The 24,250-nt window shown below is 47.5% G+C and overlaps 1 protein-coding gene across 4 annotated transcripts in view; it reads right to left on the reverse strand.

Annotated features, from left to right (window-relative positions):
* Positions 1-24,250, reverse strand: part of EXTL3 (exostosin like glycosyltransferase 3) — a 172,855-nt gene that overhangs the window by 126,024 nt on the left and 22,581 nt on the right. The window contains exon 1 of one of the 4 annotated variants that reach the window (XM_083494282.1): positions 23,793-23,923. The exons of 1 other annotated variant lie outside the window; for it this stretch is intronic. The gene's annotated coding sequence lies outside the window, so the exon portion shown is untranslated. Of the gene's footprint in view, positions 1-23,534; positions 23,924-24,250 lie in introns of those variants that run through there. 2 more of the 4 variants (XM_083494285.1, XM_083494283.1) reach the window with 2 other exon arrangements.

Genomic DNA, 24,250 nt, shown 5'->3' on the forward strand with positions numbered 1-24,250 from the left:
TTCTCAAAGCTACCAGCATGAGTTTGACCAAACTGCGGGAGGCAGTGGAAGACAGGAGTGCCGGGCGTGCTCTGGTCCAGGGGGTCACAAAGAGTCGGACACGACTAAACAACTAAACAACAACATCCTTGGTTTAAGGAGTCTGCTGGTAGCAGCTAGGGAAAATCCTTAATATGTAGGGTTTTTTGGAGGGTGGCACGGCTGAATCCAGAGCAAGTACCAGGGCTGTGGAGCAGCACTCTAAGAAACATCAATGCTGGCAATCACGGGTCAGGATTGCGCCTGCAGAAATTTACAGTGGCATAAGCTTTTTTTTTGACTACATCCCATCCCATCAGATGCATGAAGTGCTATCTGAGCTTCAGGTACATATACCTATGGTTTGGCAGTAGGATGCGTTTGTGTGTACATATATACAGTGAGGTCAGAAAGGAATGAAATGCAGAAAAGTGCAGGTGGTGATAATTGTAGTTTTAAAACTGCTCCTTCCCAAAGAACAGTTGTGTTGATAACACGGGGCATCCGGGCACTGGTAAACCAATTACTATTGCTAATCCACTTAACGCATGTAGTGAGATAATAATAATAATAACAATAATAATAACAAATTTTATTTATATCCCGCCCTCCCCGGCCAGAACCGGGCTCAGGGCGGCTAACACCTGTAAAATTACAATAAAAACATAAAAGGGGAGGGGGGAGAAGCAATTTAAAATAGAAGTTAAAAGGCAAGTTTAAATGCTGCCTCATTTGAAATGTAGCCCGTGGATCAAAACCATAAGGGGAGGGAAAACATAAGGGTCAGACTGAGTCCAAACCGAAGGCCAGGTGGAACAGCTCTGTCTTGCAGGCCCTGCGGAAAGATGTCAAGTCCCACAGGGCTCTGGTCTCTTGTGACAGAGTGTTCCAGCAAGTCGCAGCCAGTACTGAAAAGGCCCTGGCCCTAGTTGAGCCCAATCTAACCACCTTGCGACTTGGGACCTCCAAAGTGTTGTCGTTTGTGGACCTTAAGGTCCTCCGCGGGGCATACCAGGAGAGGCGGTCCCATAGGTACGAGGGTCCTAGGCCGTAAAGGGCTTTAAAGGTCAAAACCAGCACCTTAAACCTGACCCTGTACTCCACTGGGAGCCAGTGCAGCTGGTACAGCACTGGGTGAATGTGATCCCGTGGCAAGGACCCCGTAAGGAGCCTGGCCGCGGCATTCTGCACCCGCTGGAGTTTCTGGAGATGAAAACCCATCCGATCAATCCAGTCCACAGGTGATGGCACTTAACCCCTTGACACATCACGAATTCAGTGGTCTCACAATGGGAGCATCCCTAGTTGAGAGGGACATTTTCTGCACCCACTGGACACCCGGGGGAATCCATGTTATGTAATTCCAAGTAGATTCCCTCCATGTCTGCATTTGCCGGCAAGAATTAGGAACCCCACTGCAGAAACAAACATGCACTGAAAAAGGTGGCAGGAGAGAGAGGGAGGGAGAGAAGGCCCCAAGCATTTTTTAATTTAATTTTCAAAGGCTGCAACATAGCTAGGAAGAACCAAAGAACTGTCGCTCAAACAAATCCCACCCACTGGATTAAACAATGTATTTTAAACCATACTTTCTGTTAACCTCCAAGGTGCCATAAGACTCCTGCCTGTTTCCTGTGACCATGGAAGAGACTTTAGCCACAATGACCACCAACTACCGATTGCTCTCCTAAGCTTGCAAATGCCCAATTTCTTTCTGTCTGCCTTCCCCGTTCTTTCTGTGTTTATACCCAACAGTTCTTCTGCGATGGAACGCAAGACGGCTCACAGAGGATTAGAAATGCAGGAATCTGCCTTGTACAGAGTCAGACCATGGGGTCCATTCTGATCAGTCTTGTTTTCGCCAGCCAGCAATGGCTCAACAGGTTTCCAAGTGGGACTCTCTCTTAGCCCTCCCCCTAAAGATGCCAAGTGAGAGCTGGACCATCAAGAAGGCAGATCACCGAAGAATTGATGCTTTTGAATTCTGGTGCTGGAGGAGACTCTTGAGAGTCCCGTGGACTGCAAGAAGATCAAACCTCTCCATTCTGAAGGAAATCAGCCCTGAGTGCTCACTGGAAGGACAGATCCTGAAGCTGAGGCTCCAATACTTTGGCCACCTCATGAGAAGAGAAGACTCCCTGGAAAAGACCCTGATGCTGGGAAAGATGGAGGGCACCAGGAGAAGGGGACGGCAGAGGATGAGATGGTGGGACAGTGTTTTCGAAGCTACTAACACGAGTTTGACCAAACTGCGGGAGGCAGTGGAAGACAGGAGTGCCTGGTGTGCTCTGGTCCAGGGGGTCACGAAGAGTCGGACACGACTAAACGACTAAACAACAACAAAGATGCCAAGGATTGGCTATGGGAACATTCTGCATGCAATGAATATTCTCTAACCCTGAGCTGCAGTCCTTCCTAGCCATTCTCCTGTCAGGGCATTGACCAGACCCAGACATGATTAACTTCAACATGTGCTTCAGACAGTGTCTTGGGGCCTACCCACTTGCAGGACAGACAACCACACTGGCATCCAAATTACAGCTTGCAGCAGAGTATTCCCTGCAGAATAAAACTACTGATTTTGTGCATGTTCACTCCACCTTCAGCCAACCACACCGCACCTTGCCAAGCAACAAAGCAGCTCCTCGTGAGAGCATTTTTGGTTTTTGGCTACTGCTGCAGTCAGGAATTAATTCTGCTCGGAGCTGGGCCAACAGGCTGCAACCCACCTGGGTGTGTCAGCCTAAATCTGGAAGCTGGAGCTTGCCGGCGGGATCCATGCTTACTCAACAGTTTCAAGGGAAAAGCCATCAATGTGGTCTGATCACATGGGAGAGGGCTTAGTGTCAAGGCTCCAGGAAATCAGAAGGAAAGGAAGTCCTGGCTTACTTTGGTTGCAAGCCGCAGGAGAAAGGTGCCCCCTTGGATATATGGGGCAGAGGAGAGAAGACAGCAGGGGGAAAGTGATCCAGCTCAGGAGCTGACGAAAGACCACAGTCAAATCAGAAGGCGAGTCTCAATGCCAAATCGAAGCCTTAGGAACGCAAGGAAAACAGCTTTCCACCAATTCCTATCCCTCCCTTACTTGGCAAGTGGCTGAGATCACAACCCCCAGATTTAGATACTCTGCCAACCAGTTTCCAATCATCTCCTACTGAGAGAGACAGGCTCTGGCAGCCTTTTTGGAGGATTCAAAGCAGAACACAATTTTCAGAATTTAAATGTGCCCCTTTTCACATTCTGCATCTCAAATAACTAATGGCAGGGATCCATCTCTGAAAGATAAGATGGCCTGCCACTCCCCACCTTCCCCCGAAATAGAGACGCTGCAAGGGGGCACTGAGTACACTCTTGCCCCCCAGGGTGCAGAAAAATAAATCAGGGTCTACACTACTGGGAAGGAATCTATTGGGTTTATAGAACTTTTGGTGCAGAGGTGTCTCCCAGCTGAACGTAAGAACAGTGGCCTACAGAGTCCAGTATTCTGCTCTCCCAGCAGTTAAGGAGATGCGTGTGGGAAGCCCACAAGACAGACCTGAGACCAAGAGCCTTCTCCCCCCCTGATGTTTCCAGCAACTGGTATTAAGCTGGTTAACAAAAGCAACCAAAAGGCCCCTTTCCTAAACGGCCTTGGTCCAGTAGACCTGAAGGAGCGTCTCCACCCCCATCGTTCTGCCTGGACACTGAGGTCCAGCGCCGAGGGTCTTCTGGCGGTTCCCTCATTGCGAGAAGCCAAGTTACAGGGAACCAGGCAGAGGGCCTTCTCGGTAGTGGCGCCTGCCCTGTGGAACGCCCTCCCACCAGGGGTCAAAGACAGCAACAACTACCAGACTTTTAGAAGACATCTGAAGGCAGCCCTATTTAGGGAAGCTTTTAATGCCTGATGCATTACTGTATTTTAATATTTGGTTGGAAGCCACCCAGAGTGGTTGGGGAAGCCCAGCCAGATGGGCGGGATATAAATAATAAATTAATTATTAATTATTATTATTATTATTATTAGGAAAAAAGACTTAAGATACTGAATTGTACTTGTATATAAAGGTCTTCTTGGGGTGCTGGAAGTAATGGCCCCCTGAGACGTGTTAGAAACTCATAAACTAATCACCAAATGGCACCTTAAACCTAGGCCACAATGGAATGTCTAGGTGCCAATTTTCAAATGAGTATTATTATTAATAATAATCATTTCATGTCTATACCATTTTATATTTTAAAGGGGGAGATCTCAAAGCAGCTTACAACACACTGAAACATCAAATCAAACAACCCAGAATTAAACAAATTCAAGCTTCAAGGAAAATATTTCAAGGTCCTTCTCCAAGGGACATGTTCTACCCGGACGGACACTGTGGTCCAGCGATGAGGGCCTTCTGCCGGTTCCCTCACTGTGAGGAGCCAAGTTACAGGGAACCAGGCAGAGGGCCTTCTCGGTAGTGGCGCCCGCCCTGTGGAAAATCCTCCCAGCAGATGTCAAGGAGAACAACAACTACCAGACTTTTAGAAGACGTCTGAAGGCAGCCCTCTTTAGGGAAGCTTTTAATGTTTGATGCATTACCGTATTTTAATATTTTGTTGGGAGTGGCTGGGGAAGCCCAGCCCGATGGGCAGGGTATAAATAATAAATTATTATTAATTATTATTGTTATTGTTATTAATTTGCTTTCCCCAGTCACCAAACTGGCACCCTGAGATCTCCACGTGGTCACAACTGGAGCTGGTCCAGTCACAAAATGCACCTGGCTAATTTCTAGCACTGCCCCCTAGCTGCCATTTTGGGTCTAGCTCTGCTCCCCACTACCACCACCACTGTACCCAGCTCCGGTGGGTGGGCCTCCAGGTTCTGCCTGCCCAGTTCACACAGAGCAACAATGAGGCTCAACAGGCCTCCTTGCCGGTGCCCCACGAACCGAGCGCGTGGCCTCGAAACACTCCCCAGGATCACCCACAACATGGCAGTTGTTCAGAAACACGCAAGTCAACATGAGGAAGGCTCCCCAAAGTTGAGAAAGTCTCAAAAACCACGGCCGTAGGAGCACGATTCATCCTGCCCAGATGTATCACATCTGCCAGTTCCGAGGACATTTGCCTGGTATATTATGGTGCGCCTTTGCCTCTCTTGGGCTAGGGCCCAACACACATGCCAGAGTTTGCTCTCACATCCAGCTCTTTAATAAGATTTGAGATTTGAGCTTCTCGAACACAAAAAGGCAGAAAAACTCATTACCAAACTTAAAACCATGGAGAGACCTGGTCTGAACAAAGACATTGGATTCTTATCTCATTATACATGACTAAGCCATTCTTCACCTTCTCACCCCTTGCCTTTTCCTGTAAGACCTATTGCAGTCGTTAAGAGTCGTCAACAGGCTCATCTCAGCTATCTGCCAATCACCCATTCCCACCACCCTTCTGAGTAATACCCCTCCCCACCTTCTCACTATATAGAAGGATCTGGCAACTTCTGTTTCAGTGTATCTGAAGAAGTGTGCATGCACACGAAAGCTCATACCAAGAATTAACTTAGTTGGTCTCTAAGGTGCTACTGGAAGGAACTTTTTTATTTTGACAAAAAGGCAGGCATGTGCTTTGCATGGGTAATGTTCGAATTAAAGGCCCCGGGGCAAAAATCACTGCCTTCCCAAGGGGAGGGGCAGGGAGAGAGAAAGAGAGAGAAAGAGAGAGAGAGAAAGAGAGAGAAAGAGCTCCTTTCTTTTTTGGCAGCAGCCCATGATAACACTCATAATCCTGCAAAATGTAGTAGAATACATTTCCAAATCCCTATCAGCAAATCTCATAAACGGAAGGTCTGTTACACGCTAGAGCTCAAAGGAGAGAGGAGGCTGGCTGGTCCAGGATCGTGGCAGCTGCCATGGCGCAGGATGCTCTTGCATCGCCGCCGGCAACCACAGCCCGCCCCCCCCCCCAGGATCCTCTCATCAGCATTCTGGGCGTCCCCCACCTCCAAGCGGCAGACTCTTCAGAAAGGTAACCACAGACCCTGTGATGCTCTGAGAGGCTGTGCGCCTGAGTGCTCTGGTGCTCCCGCGACACAACAAGTGCGCTTACTGACAGCAGCTGTTCCGCGGGCAAATGAAAGAGGGCCCCCCCAACCCGCTTTTAATAGCGCAAGGATCAGAGGGACGCTTCAGCCCAAGCTGCAAGTGCAATCAATGAGGAAAACAGAGCCGGGAAAAGGCTTTCTGGAGATGAGAAGGAAGGCTGTAAGGTCTTCAAGGGGGGGGGGGGCCGTGAGGGAACAAAAGGAAAGCTTTGGCATGGGTTGTCAGGAAGCACCGCCCGCAGCTGCAAGGTCAGGGGTGCAAATGCACGGCTGCGCAGCTGTTTGGGTTTTGGGCACAGAATGTGAATCTGGAGAATTTCAACTTTCATTTAAAAAAAAAAAAAAGATAGCCGTACCTAGGATCTCAAACGCCTTGGCTCCCGAACAAATCGGCTCCCAAATGACCGAAACCCGGAAGTGAGTGTTCCGGGTTTTGAACGTTCTTTTAGAACCCAAATGTCCGCCGAGGGTTCCACGGCCTCCGATTGGCTGCAGGAACTTCCTGCAGCCAATCCGAAGCCACGCTTTGATTCCCAAATGTTTTGGAAGTCAAACGGACTTCCGGAATGGGTTCCGTTCAACTTCCAAGGTACGACTGTATTAATAAGTTCCTGGCTGCTCTGCAAATACAGCCCATGTTGTTCAGCCCAGCAATACATGGGCTGAGGCTATACCCAGTCCTTTATTCCTTGTGAGCCTTGCCTCCTGGAACGTAAGCCATCAGTTTCACTTTCAGTACGTACAGCACTTTGTAGACTTCCAAACCATAACAACACAGGTGAGAAGACTAGGAGAGTCTCCCCTAGGCTATGCGCTCACTAAGCTGGCCTTGGGCAAGGCGCAATTTCTCCGTTTCGCAGGAGGGAAACTCCTTAGAGCATACAAAACTGCCTTATGCAAAGTCAGACCATCCGATCCACCTAGCTCAGTACTGTTTGCACGGACTGGCAGCTGCTCTCCAGGGTTTCAGGCAGGGGACATTCCCGGCTCTACCCTGAGATGCCGAGAATTGAACCCGGGGCAGATGCTTTGCCACCGAGCCTTGCTCATGCCCCTCTGCAAAACCCACAAAATACAAGGCCAAACCTAAGGGAAGAGAGAGAAATGGGAATCTTGCCCTTAAAAAAGCGAGGGAGACCGAGAAACCAAATCACTCAGACACACGCACATTAAGACCATCAGGGCAGCTTCCTGTTGACATGTTAAGGCAGAGAGGGGCAGCCTGCAGCACAAGACGCCCAAACCACGAGGAACGAAGATGGCAATGAAAAAACAGCTAAATTTACTTCTTTGCGGATATTCACTGGGATCGGCAGCTGTAGCCAATTACTGCTAGGAAATGGCACTGAGGAAGCAGATACAAGACGAATTAAGCAATGTATGAACTCTTCATTATTATGATTTTTTTTAAAGACCTAGCCAGTGAAAAGCAGGAAAACCCAAATGCAGAAGGGAAGGTAAACGGGAACTCCGAGGGGCAGGGGGAGAATTGTAGGAAAGGAGCCAGAATTTACCGTATTTTTCGCTCTATAAGACGCACCAGACCACAAGACGCACCTAGTTTTTGGAGGAGGAAAACAAGAAAAAAAATATTCTGAATCTCAGAAGCCAGAACAGCAAGAGGGATCGCTGCGCAGTGAAAGAAGCAATCCCTCTTGCTGTTCTGGCTTCTGTGACAGCTGCACAGCCTGCATTCATTCCATAAGACACACACACATTTCCCCTTACTATTTAGGAGGGAAAAAGTGAGTTTTATAGAGCAAAAAATACGGTACTTGCAAGTGGCGCTGTGGGTTAAACCACAGAGCCTAGGACTTGCCGATCAGAAGGTACCTCTCCGGTGGGAAGGTAAATGGCATTTCCGTGCGCTGCTCTGGTTCACCAGAAGCGGCTTAGTCATGCTGGCCACATGACCTGGAAGCTGTACGCGAGCTGAGCGCCGCAACCCCAGAGTCGTCTGCAACTGGACCTAATGGTCAGGGGTCCCTTTACCTTTAGTATTGCTAGTGAGCACATTTGGAGAATGTCGAAACCTGCCTTTTTGAAAAGATGACATGAGGTGGAGGGGTCTGTGCAATAATCCCTAATGGGTAGCAGTACCCTGAACAGGAATAGGCCCTAGGGTGGGGGTTGACCCCTGCTCTTCTCCTTTACTCCTATACTACATTTTCCCAATGTTTTTCAGGCTACTGCTAGCTTGGCTCCCTAAACCCATTCCCAGTGCACTCCACCCTACCCTACTGGGTAGATGCAGGTGGCACTGTGGTCTAAACCACTGAGCTCTTGGACTTGCTGGTCAGAAGGTCTGCACTTCGAATCCCTGTGACTGGGCGAGCTCCCGTTGCTCTTTCCCAGCTCCTGCTAACCTAGCAGTTCGAAAGCATGCCAGTGCAAGTAAATAAAGAGGTACCACTTCAGCAGGAAGGTAAATGGCGATTCTGTGTGCTCTGGTTCCTATCATGGGGTCCCATGTCACCAGAAGCTGTTTAGTCCTGCTGGCCACATGACCAGGAAAGCCGTCTGTGGACAAATGTCCCTCAGCCTGAGAAGTGAGATGAGCGCCGCATACCATAGTCACCTTTGACTGAACTTAACCGTCCAGGGATCCTTTACCTTACCTTTTTACCTTACCGTATCCTACCTTATAGTGGTTTTTGCAACCAATTATGGAAGATTATAACACAATCTTCCATAACTCAGCAGTTTTTTTTTCTTTCTCTAAGTAATCGCCCAGGACGATATCTACCTTTACATCCCCACCCCCATTTTATGTTGTTATTTTAATGTATATCATGCTATGGCCACATGGCTAATGCAATATATAAATAAATATCATATAACACAATAAAATTCAGAACAGTAGTGATTTATTGCACCTTTGTTAAAACTCCAGTCAAAACTATTTAGTTAATTTCATTTAATAACACAGGTGAGCTTCATGGAGACATACCAGCTTCTTGAAGTCCGGTAGAATTTTATATCTCCAGCAGCCCCCTGCTGCCTCCTTCCTCCCCACCCCAAGTAAATCCCTCTGCCCCCACTACCAATGGGCAGTACCATCCACTTTGGGAACCATTGCACCAAACCCAGTGCAGGGAGCAGAATTCTTTATCTACTTGCACTTTGACGTGCTTTCGAATTGTTGGGTTGGCAGGAGCAGGGACCGAGCAACGGGAGCTCACCCCGTCGTGAGGATTCGAACCACCCACCTTCTGATCGGCAAGTCCTAGGCTCTGTGGTTTAACCCACAGCGCCACCCGCGTCCCTCATTAGCAATAGCTGGCCCAAATATCCCCTCCCCTTCTGGGGTTTTGAAAAAGAGAGTGGCATGAGGAGCCGTGAGGTCCTAGAATCATAGAATCATAGAGTTGGAAGAGACCACAAGGGCCATCGAGTCCAACCCCCTGCCAAGCAGGAAACACCATCAGAGCACTCCTGACATATGGTTGTCAAGCCTCTGCTTAAAGACCTCCAAAGAAGGAGACTCCACCACACTCCTTGGCAGCAAATTCCACTGTCAAACAGCTCTTACTGTCAGGTCCTGCCGCCCCTCCCTGCCAAAGTCCTCCTCCCTGTGGTTCTTCCCTCTAAAAAGCATTTATTTTGCCACATTTATGCCTTGTTGGAGAACGGGCAGGAGCTGCACAGCTTCCAGACATGGCAAAAGATGTACTCTCAACTCTACACAGACACACACAATAGTAAGAGAGAAAACACGTGAGGAACGACCATTATTCCTCAGGATTATAGGAACCCCAGATGCCTCAACCAAAAGCTCAACACTTTTAAAACCAGTGCTCTCTCTCTCTCTCCGCCGAAAAAACTTGTGGGCGTCCAACTGGGTATGTTGAAGGAGGTGGGGGAGAGGCTTGCTGGAGGCAGATTAAAAAGGCCTCATTGTAAGTTTCACAGCATGAAGTGTTAGGATAATGAAAACTGCATTTGTGTTTCTCTTGTTCCTGCTGCTAATCCAATGCCGTTGCTGGGAATTCAGCGCGGGGTCTGCTAGTGACAGACCGCTGCCCAGACTTAGAAAACCAGCTCTTGCTGGAGTCTCTCTTTCTCCAAATTCTCACTTTTTTATGGGGGTGCAGCTTTATCTGCGAGTGATGACTCCCAAGGCTGGAATTACTCCCATCTTCCAACTTTGCTCTTTTGCTTTTGGCCTCTTTTTTTGTTCCTGGCGCATCGCTCCCTCTCCAGATCCACCCTCGACCCCCTCTGGGATGCCGTTTTTTTTCCTGGGGCGTTTTCCAACTGGGAGAGGAGGGCTTCAGCAAGTCTCTGTGAGCCAGTTGGCCCATGCACTTCAGAAAAATCCTAGTGCCAGGAAAACCGGCTGAAAACATTTGCAGCACAGGGCTTGTTAAACCGTCTCTGAGCAAACAGGCATCTTCCAACATGCATCTGGTTGGCTGCTGCGAGAAAAGGATACTGGATGAAATGGGTCATTGGCCTGCTGCAGAAACCAAGCTCTTCCGATGTCCTCCTGGGTGGCTCAAGATGTAAGCGCTGCTTGAAGTTTCAGAAACCAAAGCCACACGCCCATACTGGTTCCCTGCAATAACAACTGGGAAGGCTCCGATGATGGACCAGCACAGGCAGCTGTCATAAACAAAAATTGCCCCTTTCCCTTATGGGGTATCCAAGAGCCCATATAGAGTCCTTACATAGGTTCCCTATTGGTAGGAGAAGATTACAGAGGCCAACCAGAGAATATTGAGAAGCAAAGCAGCTAGGAAGCTTGATCTTTATTGATCTGTTGCAACAGGGTGCTCCCCTCGCCGGCAGGAGAAAGGAGGGACCCAGAACAATGGCGTGCAAGGTCTTATAAAGACTTTTGAAATTGCCATCCTGTAGATCAAGACCACCCCCAGAAACATCATACATACATCACAGACGGGGTGTTACCTAAGACCACCCCTCAGATACATCACACCTACATCACAGAAAAGGCGGTCTAAAACAGAAATTTTTCTCCTGTCGTTGTTTATCTCCTGTCTGGCAGGTTACTTGATTGGATTGCCTGGGGAGCCTGGCCATTCTTTTGTACTGATAAATACTTAGTTCCTGGGGCAGGTCACAGGCTCACACCCTATTCATATCTTAAATGTGTCCTTAAGACAGGGTTTGTGAGGAAAGAGACAATGGGGAGGTTTCCCACTTTGACCTTGCAGAGAAAACATTTGGTCAGTTTAGGAATCAAAATGGTTCCAGGTTGGCCTTCCTGTGCTGATCTATGTACGTGCCTGGTTGGTACACTTATGAACCTTACCATATATCTAAGACCTCAAAATTCCTATCACACAGCAGAGTCAAAGAGAATGGATGGAGATGGAAATGGAGAGACATCCTGGCTGAACTTCTGCACTCAGTAAAGGTAAAGGGACCGCTGACATTTAAGTCCAGTCGTGAATGACTCTGGGGTTGCGGTGCTCACCTCGCTTTACAGGCAAAGGGAGCCGGCGTTTGTCTGCTCTGCAGACAGTTTTTCCAGGTCATGTGGCCAGCATGACTAAGCCACCTCTGGTGCAACAGAACACTGAAACCAGCGCAGCGCACATAAACGCCGTTTACCTTCCCGCCGGAGCGGTACCTATTAATCTACTTGCACTTTTGGCGTGCTTTCGAACTGCTAGGTTGGCAGGAGCAGGGACCGAGCAACGGGAGCTCACCCCGTTGCGGGGATTCGAACTGCTGACCTTTTGATCCCCATGCCCAAGTCTCAGTGGTTTAGACCACAGCGCCACCCATGCCCCTTACTGCACTCAGTCCCTTACTTCTGCATTCAGTACTGCACTAAAATTTATCTTCGTGTAAGAATTTCCCCAGCTGTCTAAAAAGAACATCACACACTTGCCAGGCAGGCTGCGTGGTTCCCCCAGCGCCACCCAAGAGAGGAAATGTACCTGCAGGTTAACAAGGCAGGAGCCTTTTCATACTCTGTGCTTAAAAATCACAGCTGCCAGGGTGTTGTTCTATACTCTCCTATTCTTGTTAACTTGGTTTATCCTGCACTGCAGCTAAACCCCACGTCCACCTATGGGAACAATTCCAAATGTGGGTGGTACCACTCCCTAGAGGGGAAGAAGAACTAGGAGGGTGTTAGGTGTGAGAGGAATTTTATGGTCTTAGATATATGGTAATGTTCATAACTGCACATACATAGATCAACACAGGAAGACCAACCTGGAACCATTTTGATTCCTAAACTGACCAAATCCTTTCTCTGCGAGGTTAAACTGGAAAAGCCTCCCCATTGTCTCTTTCCTCACAAATCCTGTCTCAAGGATATGTCTGTTTGAATAAGGTGTGAGCCTGTGACCTGGCCCAGGAAATAAGTATTTTACCACTACAAAAGAATGGCCAGGCTCCCCAGGAAATCCAATCAAGTAACCTGCTAGACAGGAGATAAACAACAACAGGAGAAAAACAATATTAAAATTTCTGTGATGTAGGTGGGATGTATCTGAGGGGTGGTCTTAGGTTACACCCCTTCTGTGATGTATGCATAATGTTTCTGGGGGTGGTCTTGATCTAGAGGATGGGAATTTCAAAAGTCTTTATAAGCCCTTGCACAGCAATTTTGGGGGTCCTCTTCCTCTCCTGCGTGTGAGGGGAGCACCCTGTTGCAACAGATCAATAAAGATCAGGCTTACTAGCTGCTTTGCTTCTCAATATTCTCTGGTTGGCCTCTGTTATTTTCTCCTACCAATAGGGAACCTATGTAAGGACTCTATATGCGCTCTTGGATACCCCATAAGGGAAAAGGGCATATTTTTATTTACAACATAGGAGGCAAGAGGGGAGCAGTGGGGCACTGGAAGGGATAACGTCTATCAGGCCTCGAAAAACTGCTTTCACTGGATCAGGTTCATCAGTTTGTGGTGAATTAATTAAAACGAATACTTTTAATTGGGTTCTGACTAAATGTGCAACTGATTGTTACTGTTTCGAATTTTATTGTGTTATCCCCTTCCTTAGCGGCGCTATTCTGAACAATGCTTTTGGTAGAGTAGGGGGTACTGGGGTAAATTTATGGAGCCAAGGCGGCAGTGGCTAGAAAAAGTATGGGAACCACTGATCTGCGGTCTCAATTTAAAAAATTAAAAATTAAAAAAGAAGAATTTACGATGCTATTGGTAAACAACTGCCAAGCTACTGGGTTTGTTTGTTTGTTTTTTATAAAAATGGGGCACTGCAAAACATTCCAACAATAGAACGTCTCCAGTGAAATGTAAACTTCTTAACAAAAAGCAGCTGCTCTCCATGAAGTTCTGCTATTCGCAGAAAGGCCCACTGGCAAGCAAGGAGTATTCCTTGTGGGTCTAGCATGCAGAGGGAAGTAGGAGCAGATCGTTCCTCTTACGGTTTTGCTTTCGTCATATTAGAAAGATAAACAAGAGTCTGTCTAAAACAGAAACCCCATGAACAGCACAATCCTATGCGAAAGTCCATCCAAACTCAGTCCCACTAGCGAAGTGCCTGCAGCACTGAAGGCTAAAGGTTCGATTTCATTCACTGACCTCCTCCTTAGATGGCCACCAACTAATTTGGCAAATTAATACTGAACACACGGCAAGAATCTCACTTCACAACTGGTCAGCATCTTCCAATCAAGGCCAGAAACAGACTGAAAACAATGGTTAGAAATAAAAAAGTTCCTTCCAGTAGCACCTTAAAGACCAACTAAGTTAGTTCTTGGTATGAGCTTTCGTGTGCATGCACACTTCTTCAGATACGAAGAAGTGTGAATGCACACGAAAGCTCATACCAAGAACTAACTTAGTTGGTCTTTAAGGTGCTACTGGAAGGAACTTTTTTATTTTGAACTTATTTTTATTTTGACTATGGCAGACCAACACGGCTACCTATCTGTAACTGGAACTATGGAAGGCACCACATTGAGCCGCGTGAAATGGAAGTCCATCAACCTCACCAGGTATCTGAAGAAGTGTGCATGCACACGAAAGCTCATACCAAGAACTAACTTAGTTGGTCTTTAAGGTGCTACTGGAAGGGATTTTTTTATTTTGACTATGGCAGACCAACACGGCTACCTATCTGTAAATGGTTAGAAATGTTCTGCCTATCACCTTTTACCATATGTGGTGGATATGCAAGGTAATAAAAGCATTCTGGGAAATGATATATAATGAATTGAAAAAAATGTTTAAAATGACTTCTATTTTAAAAAAAGCAACAACCCCGAAGCTTTTTTATTAGGAATTAGAGATACCAAGATCTCAAAGGAGCAGAAAAGTCTTTTTATGTATGCAACGACAGCCACACAGATGCTACTAGCTCAGAGATGGAAAGAGGACAAAGTCCCTAATAGAGAAGAATGGCAAACTAAGCTGTTGGATTATGCCTAAATGGCAAATCTAACCGGAAAGGCTCAGGAACCTAGAAGACCAAAACTTCAATAAAGAATAGGAAAAAATTATAATTTACTTGAGAGACCACTGTAAGCATTAGCAGGATTGCAATAGCACTTGTCATATAGAAGATATTATGGACAAAATGGAGAGATATAAAATTTGGATGATGAGATAATATGCAGTTGAAAAGGTTTATAATAGGACCCATGGAGGGGAAGGTGCAAAATATAGAGATTTGGAGAAATCTCTAAATATGGATATGTATTTTGCATTGTTATAACTCTACACTTGCAAAATCAATAATAATAATACATTTTATTTATACCCCACCCTCCCCAGCTAAGGCTGGGCTCAGGGCGGCTAACAACCAATAATAAAAACAAGTTGAATGAATACAACTTAAAAACCAGATTAAAATACAACATTAAAATATTAAAATTAAAATGCAGTCTCATCACAGGAGAAGAAAGGGGGGGAAGGGAGAGAGGGAATCAAATTGACTCCAAGCCAGAGGCCAGGCAGAACAGCTCTGTCTTACAGGCCCTGCGGAAAGAAATCAGATCCTGCAAGGCCCTGGTCTCATGCGGCAGAGCGTTCCACCAGGCCGGGGCCAATGTTGAAAAGGCCCTGGCTCTAGTTGAGGCAAATCTGACTTCCTTAGGGCCCAGGACCTCTAGGGCGTTGCTCTTTATGGACCTTAAGGTCCTCCGTGGGGCATACCAGGAGAGGCGGTCCCGCAGGTACCAGGGTCCTAGGCCGTGAAGGGCTTTAAAGGTCAAAACCAGCACCTTAAATCTGACCCTGTACTCCACCGGGAGCCAGTGCAGCTGGAAAAGCACTGGGTGAATATGCTCCCAAATTATTTCAAAAAAGAAATGTTCTGCCTATCATTTCCCAGGCCAGGCACCTTTAAAAGACAACTGCTGCCGTTAAACTTGGTGCTGATGGAAGTTGTAGTCCAAACTATTTGGGAGGCCCCAAGTTGGCGAAGGCTGCTGTAAAGACTCGAGGCAATCTTCCCTTCCCACGCTCATGCTTTCCACAAACTGATTGCATCAATACACCTACGGAAATTGGTCGGCTGGTTTATCAGGAGCCAGCAAGGGAAGAACAAAAAAAGGAGGGTTGTATCTTCGATGGGTATCAGATTAGCACGCGCGCACACACACAAACACAAACCTCATGCCCCAAAAGGATGTAAAAGTGAAAGCTACTAAAAGTAGTTGAGGGAGAAAAGCCTGTTCCAATCTATACAGAATTATAGCACTTTGGAGTCATTTCAAATATTGGCCTTGAAAGACTTGGGTCCCCCCCCCCCCCCAGAACTTAATCCATTTGCAGCGGATTAGCCAAACCACTCTCAACAGAAGGAGACTTCAATTAGCAGTTATATTTCAAAGATATGGTATCGCTTTGCAGTTCAAAAAAATAAAAATAAAACCCTCCTCCGCTTTACGATGGCATCAGTTTTCCTCGCTGGACAGCAGTCAAGGCTTCCAATTCCCACATTACCTGCAGAACGACTTGCCAAAAGGGACGGAGCCCTCACATCCTGGCAAACACCCCACCTTGGCTCCATGGCCTGTACCAGCCCTAACAAAGCCTCTAGCAGCCAGACTGTCAGGCAAATGACTCAGGTTGTCTGGAGAACAGGCCCAAAGGCAAACGTCACCACAAAGCAGTGCTGAAGCATCGAAATTTGGCTGCAGTCATTAGATAAAAGCAGTCTGAAGCCGTAATTAGAATACTCAGTACCGGGTGATCTCCCCAACCCAACCTTCCACTTCCTCTGGCACATCAGGTACCGCCACAGAGATCAAGTGTCAGGCAGCATCTTCACATTTAAGTTTCTCTTGGGACAATGATGAGGGCCATTTCCTAAGAGCCTGTTGGGGGTGAGCTCCCGTTGCTCGGTCCCAGCTCCTGCCAACCTAGCAGTTCGACAGCACATCAAAGTACAAGTAGATAAATAGGTACCACTCCGGCGGGAAGGTAAACAGCGTTTCCGTGCGCTGCTCTGGTTCACCAGAAGCGGCTTAGTCATGCTGGCCACATGACCTGGAAGCTGTACGCCGGCTCCCTCAGCCAGTAAAGCGAGATGAGTGCCACAACCTCAGAGTCGTTCACGACTGGACTTCACTGTCAGGGATCATTTACCTTTTTTTTTTTTTTTTTTGAGGTTACCGGTTATTGTTGCCTCCTGCGGGACTGAATTCCACAAGGGCACAACCATACTGATTTTCTTCATGGTGGTGGGTATATTTTGGAGCCACCAGACATCACAGTAGCAAAACAAAAGGGAGGATGTGAGTGTGTGGTGAATTAGCAAAAGCTGATATAAATCCTTGACTCAACTGGATCAAATTCAACCAAATGCCCAGGTGAGGGGGAAAGTCTTAACCTGGTGCTGAAAAGATGTCGATATCACTACTGCAGGACTCACTCATGAGCAGTATATCCAGATACAATATCCTAAAAAGAACAAATAGCCTCCAGTCCAGACTGTATTTGCATTTAAAAACAAACAAACATGTCCCTAGCTATCAAAATCAATTTTAAAGTCTACAGTTGTCCTCTGCATATCCTAATGTGTTTGTAAATGACATACAACAACATGATTCAGGTAGGTAGCCATGTTGGTCTGATGAAGTTGAAATACATATTTTTTTTTAAAAAAATAGCATCTGAAGAAGTGTGCATGAACACAAAAGCTTATACCCAGAACAAACTTAGTTGGTCTCTAAGGTGCTACTGGACAATACAACAAAATGAATATCTTATCCGTGAATGAGAAGCCGAGAGCCACAACTGAGGTGCTACCACCAAAAAGGCCTTGCCCCTCATATGCCCACCAGCTGCTCCTGAGGTTCTTATGTCATCTCCATGTGGCCACAGACTAACTGTGAGCTAGATAGCAGCATCATGTGGGGGCTGCCGTGTGCAAGTCAACCTTCAGGATCTGGCCAGAACCCATAATTGAGGTTAGAAAGGCATTTTGCTCCAGACTGCTGCTAACCTCTCCCTTTCATTTCATTTCATTCACCCCTTGCTGAAATTTTTATTTTATGTTCCTGGGTGAGGGAAGGCTGCCTTTATCACTTACGTTACTCCCACAAAGTCCCACATACACACTGACGTACCCGTTTTTACAGCTAACAACAACAATTTGCCTCACGCTCCCAGGTTAGAAGCTACAAGGGCTACAGCTTCAGATTTAAAGCAGCACAGAAGGGCAAACAACAAAGAACCATTATGAGTTGTAAAGCCGTACTCAAGTTGCGTAAATAAGAGCCTGACCACACACACAAAAATACCAAAAGGAGCTTCTCCAGAATCTGCAAAGAGCAAACCTCCATAAATGCTTTCCAGAATGAAAATCCAGAAATCTCAAATTCTAAATGCACCTGAGCCTGGAATGACATTAACTGTTGTTATTCTAAAGCAGGGGTCCCCAAACTAAGGCCCGCGGGCCGGATAAGGCCCAAGGGACTTGTTTATCCAGCCCGCGGCAACCCCGCTGCCCACTCTTACTGGTGCTACGTGGCTGCTCATGTGTTGTGCACATGCGCAAGTGCTGTGCGCATGTGCGAGCGTTATTTCTGGTGCACATCCAGGTCAGAGGAGGCCCGTGCACATGCACACAAGCTATTTTTGGTGCTCCTCCGACCCAGAAGTGCGCAGGAAATAGTGTGTGCGCACGCGTATGGGCACATGCTCCCCCACCCTCCGGCCCGCCATGCAATCAGTGCTGGAGACACCGGGCCAAGGCGCAGTACGTTTGCTGACCCCTGCTCTAAAGACTTTAAGGTAGTTAAACACATACACAAACACAGAGCCATCAGTGAAAACTGCACCTTTGATCATCTGGCCTTTCCAGCTATAACAGCTGCCCACACCTGAATGTCACAAGCCTCCAATATCTCTTCCCACCACCACCCCACTCCAAACAACAACCAGGAGGCATATTTTTTTAAAAAAGAAAAAGGTTGTTTTGACATCCCTTTTGCAACGAAATGTCAGTCAGTTCACAGGCTGTTTGTACCACTGTTTTGCTGCCAAGACCCTTTGGCCGCGCACGAAGCCGAGCTCTGAACGAAGATAAAACTGTCATTGCTGGAAGGGAGAGCAGAAGTGGCTCAGACAATAGCAGAACTCTGCACGAAGGAAGGGACTGGAGGGGATTTTCGTCACCATTCAGTTGAGGACAGAGGGGACCACTGGAGAAAGGGAACTCAAGAATCCCCTCCCCCTACAAACTCCCCTTAGCATTTCGGTAAATACCAAGAGAAGTTAGTCATTACTGCCACACAGGACTCCCTACTGAACGCAGCATTTTCCCAGTCTGGATCCTTCGCCTTCCATCGGAGCTGTTGAATCCATCCATTTAATATTGATTTCATCCAGCAGCGAAGACAGATGACAATAATAAATTATTTGATACGTCCTGGCAAGAGTACAAGAGAAGCCTCCGGCCCCCAAGGAACTTAATGGCACAACACACAGGGCAAGATACATTCGTCTGATCAGGAGCCAAGTTAGCCACCTAGCTTGCGTACAACGTAAAGCACTTCTGCCCAGTTCCAAGATAAAAAGGCTTTGCTCGTCCCTAGGCGTGCTAGGATTGCATCTTGCAACTCCTTTGGACCAAAGCGCTCCAGATAAAGATCAGGCAATAAAAGAAAATAAAATTCTGATTAATGCAAGAATTCACAGGGCAGCATTTCCTTCTCTCTCTCTGTTGACAGAAGGCCTCTTAAAAAATGGCATCTCCCGAGACATGCACTCACATCATCTAGAAAACAAAGTATTTTTTTCCCTTCAGAAAGGATTTGCTTTGATTCACACGGAAGTTTCACGATTTAAATCCAATCTGCTATAGCTGAAGTGATTCGTTGACTAAAATTGCTCTTCAGAGTTTGGCAATTTGGTCTAATCAGCTGTAACTTAAATGATTAAATGCTGCAATCCTAAACACCTTTACCCTTTTAATTCAATGGGATTTACTTCCAAGGAGACATGACTGGGATTGCAGCCTCTAATATTTATTTAACTGGCTGACAAGTCAAAACCAGATTACGTGAGTGTGTGTATATATATACAAGAAGCCGAAAGCACCAGCCTGAAGATGACGAGTGAGACCTCGTCGAAACGTCGCCTAGACACCCCAACTCTTACACGGGAAGACACCCGAAGACACCAAAACCTGCATTCCTGTACCCGTGAAAATCTACGAAAGCAAATATATATATATATATACACACACACACACACACACACACACACACACACACATATACATACAGTGGTACCTCGCAAGACGAAAATAATCCGTTCCGCGATTCTCTTCGTCTAGCGGTTTTTTCGTCTTGCAAAGCAACCCTATTAGCGATTTAGCGGCTATTAAAGGCTTAGCAGATTAGCGGCTAAAAGGCTATTAGCAGCTTAGCGGCTTAGAAAAAAAGGGGGGGAGCGAAAAAAATCACAAGACCCGCAAGATGTTTTCGTCTTGCAAAGCAAGCCCATAGGGAAATTCGTCTTGCAAAGCGCATTGAAAAACGGAAAACCCTTTCGTCTAGCGGGTTTTTCGTCTTGCGAGGCATTCGTCTTGCGGGGCACCACTGTATACCTTTCCAACAACAAGGCAGCTAATCTTCATTGCACTTGCCCCAAAACTTTTGCCAGGCAAGATCACAGTGTGGTAAAGTGGTCGGCGTGTTGGGAGTCCAGGGGTTCAAATCCTCACTCCACCATGAATCTCATTCGGGTGACCTTGGGCCAGTCACCATCTCTCAGCCCTAACCCACCTCACAGGGTTTTTGTGAGGATGAAATGGAGAGGGGGAGAAACAGGTATGCCACACTGGAAGAAACGCAAGGTAAAAATGCAGGAAATCAGAGTGGCAGTAGTGTTTCATATTTGGAAACAAGTGTCAGGTGTGCGTGCCGGAGTCAGACCCTGTGACCAGGACTGGGGCCTTCCTAAGTTTGTTCTGAAGAGGCAAGGCACGGCCGCACAGGTGAGGCCGCTTTGAAACTTACAGTACCTGGTGGCAAGAGCTGGGAAGGGACATTAGGTCAGCATTTCCCTTCAGCTCTTTGCCATAGCAACATGTTCCCTGCCTTGCTTCTTGATCCCCGGATCCCTGCCTTCGTGACTCCTTGCTTCCTAACCCTTGGCTTCTTGACTCCCAGCTCTTTGACCCTCGGACTCTTGGCTTCCCGACTCCTGGCTTCTGGACTCCCGTTCCTGCTCCCATCCCGCCATATTGCCCCCGGTCCCAACGTTCCTAGCCAGGACTTTGATCACCCGTGAACCGGACCGTGACAACAAGCAGGGGTTGAGAGATGGAGAGCAATCTATCCTGAGCTCATGGGAGGATGGCCGTACCAGATGGATCACTGTCTTGATCCAGCAGACTCTGGCAGACTGAGCGGACAGGACCAGGAGGGCATCCAACAGTCAAGAAGGTGGATTCTGTACATGCTGGAAGCAAGGGGCAGATGGGCCTCATCCACCTGGGAAGGGAGCCCATCTAGGAAAAAGAAAACTGTGATCATAAACCTCTGCCGCCTTGCGGGACATAGTAATAATAATAATAATAATATTTTATTTATATCCCGCCCTCCCCAGCCGAAGCCGGGCTCAGAGCGGCTAACAACAATAAAAGTAACACAGCATTCTAAAATCAGTTCAAAATTAAATTAATGGCAACCATTGGGTTAGAGTTCTGTGAGGATTACCAAAGGATAAGACTGTGCCTTGGCCAAAGTCCTGGTGGAACAGCTCTGTCTTGCAGGCCCTGCGGAAAAGATGTCAAGTCCCGCAGGGCCCTAGTCTCTTGGGACAGAGCGTTCCAGCAGATTGGGGCCACGGCCGAAAAAGCCCTGGCTCTGGTTGAGGCCAGCCTAACCTCCCTGTGGCCCAGGATCTCCAAGATGTTTTTGTCTGAAGACCGTAAGGTCCTCCGTGGGACATACCAGGAGAGGCTGTCCCGTAGGTACGAGGGTCCTAGGCCGTATAGGGCTTTAAAGGTTAAAACCAGCATCTTGAACCTGATCCTGTACTCCACTGGGAGCCAGTGCAGCTGGTACAGCACCGGGTGAATGTGATCCCGCAGTGAGGACCCCGCAAGGAGTCTCGCTGCGGCATTCTGTACCCGCTGGAGTTTCTGGGTCAGTCTCAAGGGCAGCCCCACGTAGTGCGAGTTACAATAATCAAGTCTGGAGGTGACCGTCGTGTGGATCACAGTGGCTAGGTCAGGGCGAGAGAGGTAAGGAGAAGAAAAGGCTAAGGTGGAGACCCTACACAAATCCAGAGTGGAGTCCCTAAGAGGGTTGGATGGCGTCTTGTATGCCTCCTTCCAGCAACTCCTGCAGCCAAGCTGGTGCCAACCACCTTGCTCTGCTTTCCTCTGGACCACAACAGCAAGGCCAAGGGGGTTGGGGTCTTGTCTGGGCAACCCAGGCTTGTGCCCCAAGAAAGTCACTTCAGAGCTGCTAAAGCAGAGGTTTAACTTCACCCTTGAGACAGACAGGTAGATGCCAACAACAATAGGTTCGTAAACTGAGCCTGATGGGAGTTGTAGTCCAGCAACATTGGGAAAGACATGGTCTAACCACTCCTACTTTAGGCAAGAGGCTAAGTCTGACCCATTCTTTCGTTTTAATCATTTCTATACTACTATGCATTTCCGAAGAAGAAAACCCTAAGCAATTTCCAGCCTCTCTTTAAAACACCGCACTGCAAAATATCGAAATGAAACAGATGCCAATCAAGAACAAAATACAAAATAAAAATAAAGACAATTCACGCATAAAGCACCGTAAGCAGCCAAACAAAATAAATGAATGTGGGCGAAGAAGTTCATATGTACTGCTGTTGTTTATAATTTATCTTAGGCTGATCTACTGCTCATTATAACTTCATGCCCCACCATTATCAGAAGTTCACCTGGTGGGAATAAGAGACAGAGCCTCCTGAAAGTACCCTGGAGATCTTGATAACAACCAACTAATTAATAATAATGAAACGTAATAAAAAATGATAATGATGATAATGATGATGATGATGATGATGATAATAATAATAATAATAATATAGTGGTAACTGAAACACCTGCCTTTTGACAGTTTTCTCCCTGCCATCTGGAGGCTTTTATCCATGTGGCCTTTTAAAAAAATCCACTGTTTTTCTATCATTCAGTTTTTTAAACGGATACTGATGCTGTTACTGAAACAGTGTATATGCAGGGATATACACTGTTTCAAACAATCCATTTGGAGAGTGGGTGGGTGGGTGGAAATGCAGGAAGGAAACCCTGAAACAAACAAATGTAACCACTGCTTTTATTGCTGTTGCTGACATACAGTGGAGGTGTTCTCCCAATCTGCTGTTTGGCATTTAATAGTAATAATAATACCAATGTTTTATATGAGATTAGGTGAAATGCCAGCCAGGGGAAAAGAAGACAGGATTTGGCATTTAAAACAACAACCACCACAATGAGATGGTTTGATCTGGTTTTGCATTATGTTAGCTTCTTCTTTTCCCCTACCTAATGGCATTATTTATTTTTATTCTTATTATTCGGATCTGCAAGCCACAGCCAGGAGCACTCATGCGCAGGATTTCAGCGAGCTAGTTCTTCCACAAAACCAAACACACCGGTGACCAGATCAAACGCACACCAAGCCTCCGATATGTAATAATACATTATTATTAATGGCAATAATACATTATTATTAATGGCAATGTTAATAATAAAGAGCCTGCGCTTTCAAAAACCACACATGCATACACAGGTGAAAGACCCCAGACCCCAAGATTAGGGGGATACTTCTTTGCCCTCCAAAGTTGGGAGTCCCTAGACCCCCCCCCATGATTATTTTTGGAGGGTGTCCCCAGAATTACCCCCAAACAGCCCCCCCAGATGGAGAGACCCCCCCCACCTCCAAAGCTACCTTAAAGGGGGATGGGGGGTCTCCTTCTTTAGGCAGTACCATTATCCAAAAAAGGGGGTTATTCCCCCTGCAGAGACTCAAGGCACCCCCCCAAAAAAATCGCATACTTGCCTTGTGCGCACACACCCCTCTCCTTCATCACTCGTGGTACGTTCCATCTCTGTCTCGCGCCCCCCTCCGCTTTCACCTTCTTAGTTTAACCCTCCCGCAGTGCTAAGCCGGCCGCTCCCGGGATCCGTAGGCAGCGACCATTAGGACAAGGAGCGGGGGGGGGGCGCGATGCGGGTGGAGAGACGCGCTGCTGTTTTCGCCTCCCCGCACCCCCCGCGGAATCCCGCGTTGCCTCCGTCCTTCCCCCGTCTCGCCTACCTCCGAGCCAGCCGCAGATGGTTCGTCCCACGGAGCCAGCCACCCAATCCGCGCGCGACAGCCCTCCTCGCCTCTCGCATCACCTCGCCCGCCGCCGGTTCCTTCAGCGCGTCTTCGGCCGTTTCCGAAAGGGGGCGGGCGGAAACGGCCGAAGGGCGGGCGGAAAGGGACGAGGGGCGGGGCTGGGAGGGACGGAGGCGGACGGAGATTGCCGAGAGAGCGGGGGGGGGGGCAGCAGGGAGGAGATTCGGAAGGCGACGGAAACTGCCGAACCTCCCTCCTCTCCGTCAACTCTCCCCCCCCCGCTACACAACCCAAGTGTGACGCATGCGCAGTCGGCAAGGCGGCCTTTCCCGCCCAAAAACGGGTCAAGTCACAGGAGTAAATCCTGTCGCTTATTTTTATTTATTGTTTCATTGAAACGAATATACCTCTTGGACTGTAAAACAAAAACAAGA

This window comes from Podarcis liolepis (assembly GCF_965112155.1).
Source record: "Podarcis liolepis genome assembly, chromosome: 3".
In the NCBI taxonomy this organism is placed as follows: Eukaryota; Metazoa; Chordata; class Lepidosauria; order Squamata; family Lacertidae; genus Podarcis; species Podarcis liolepis.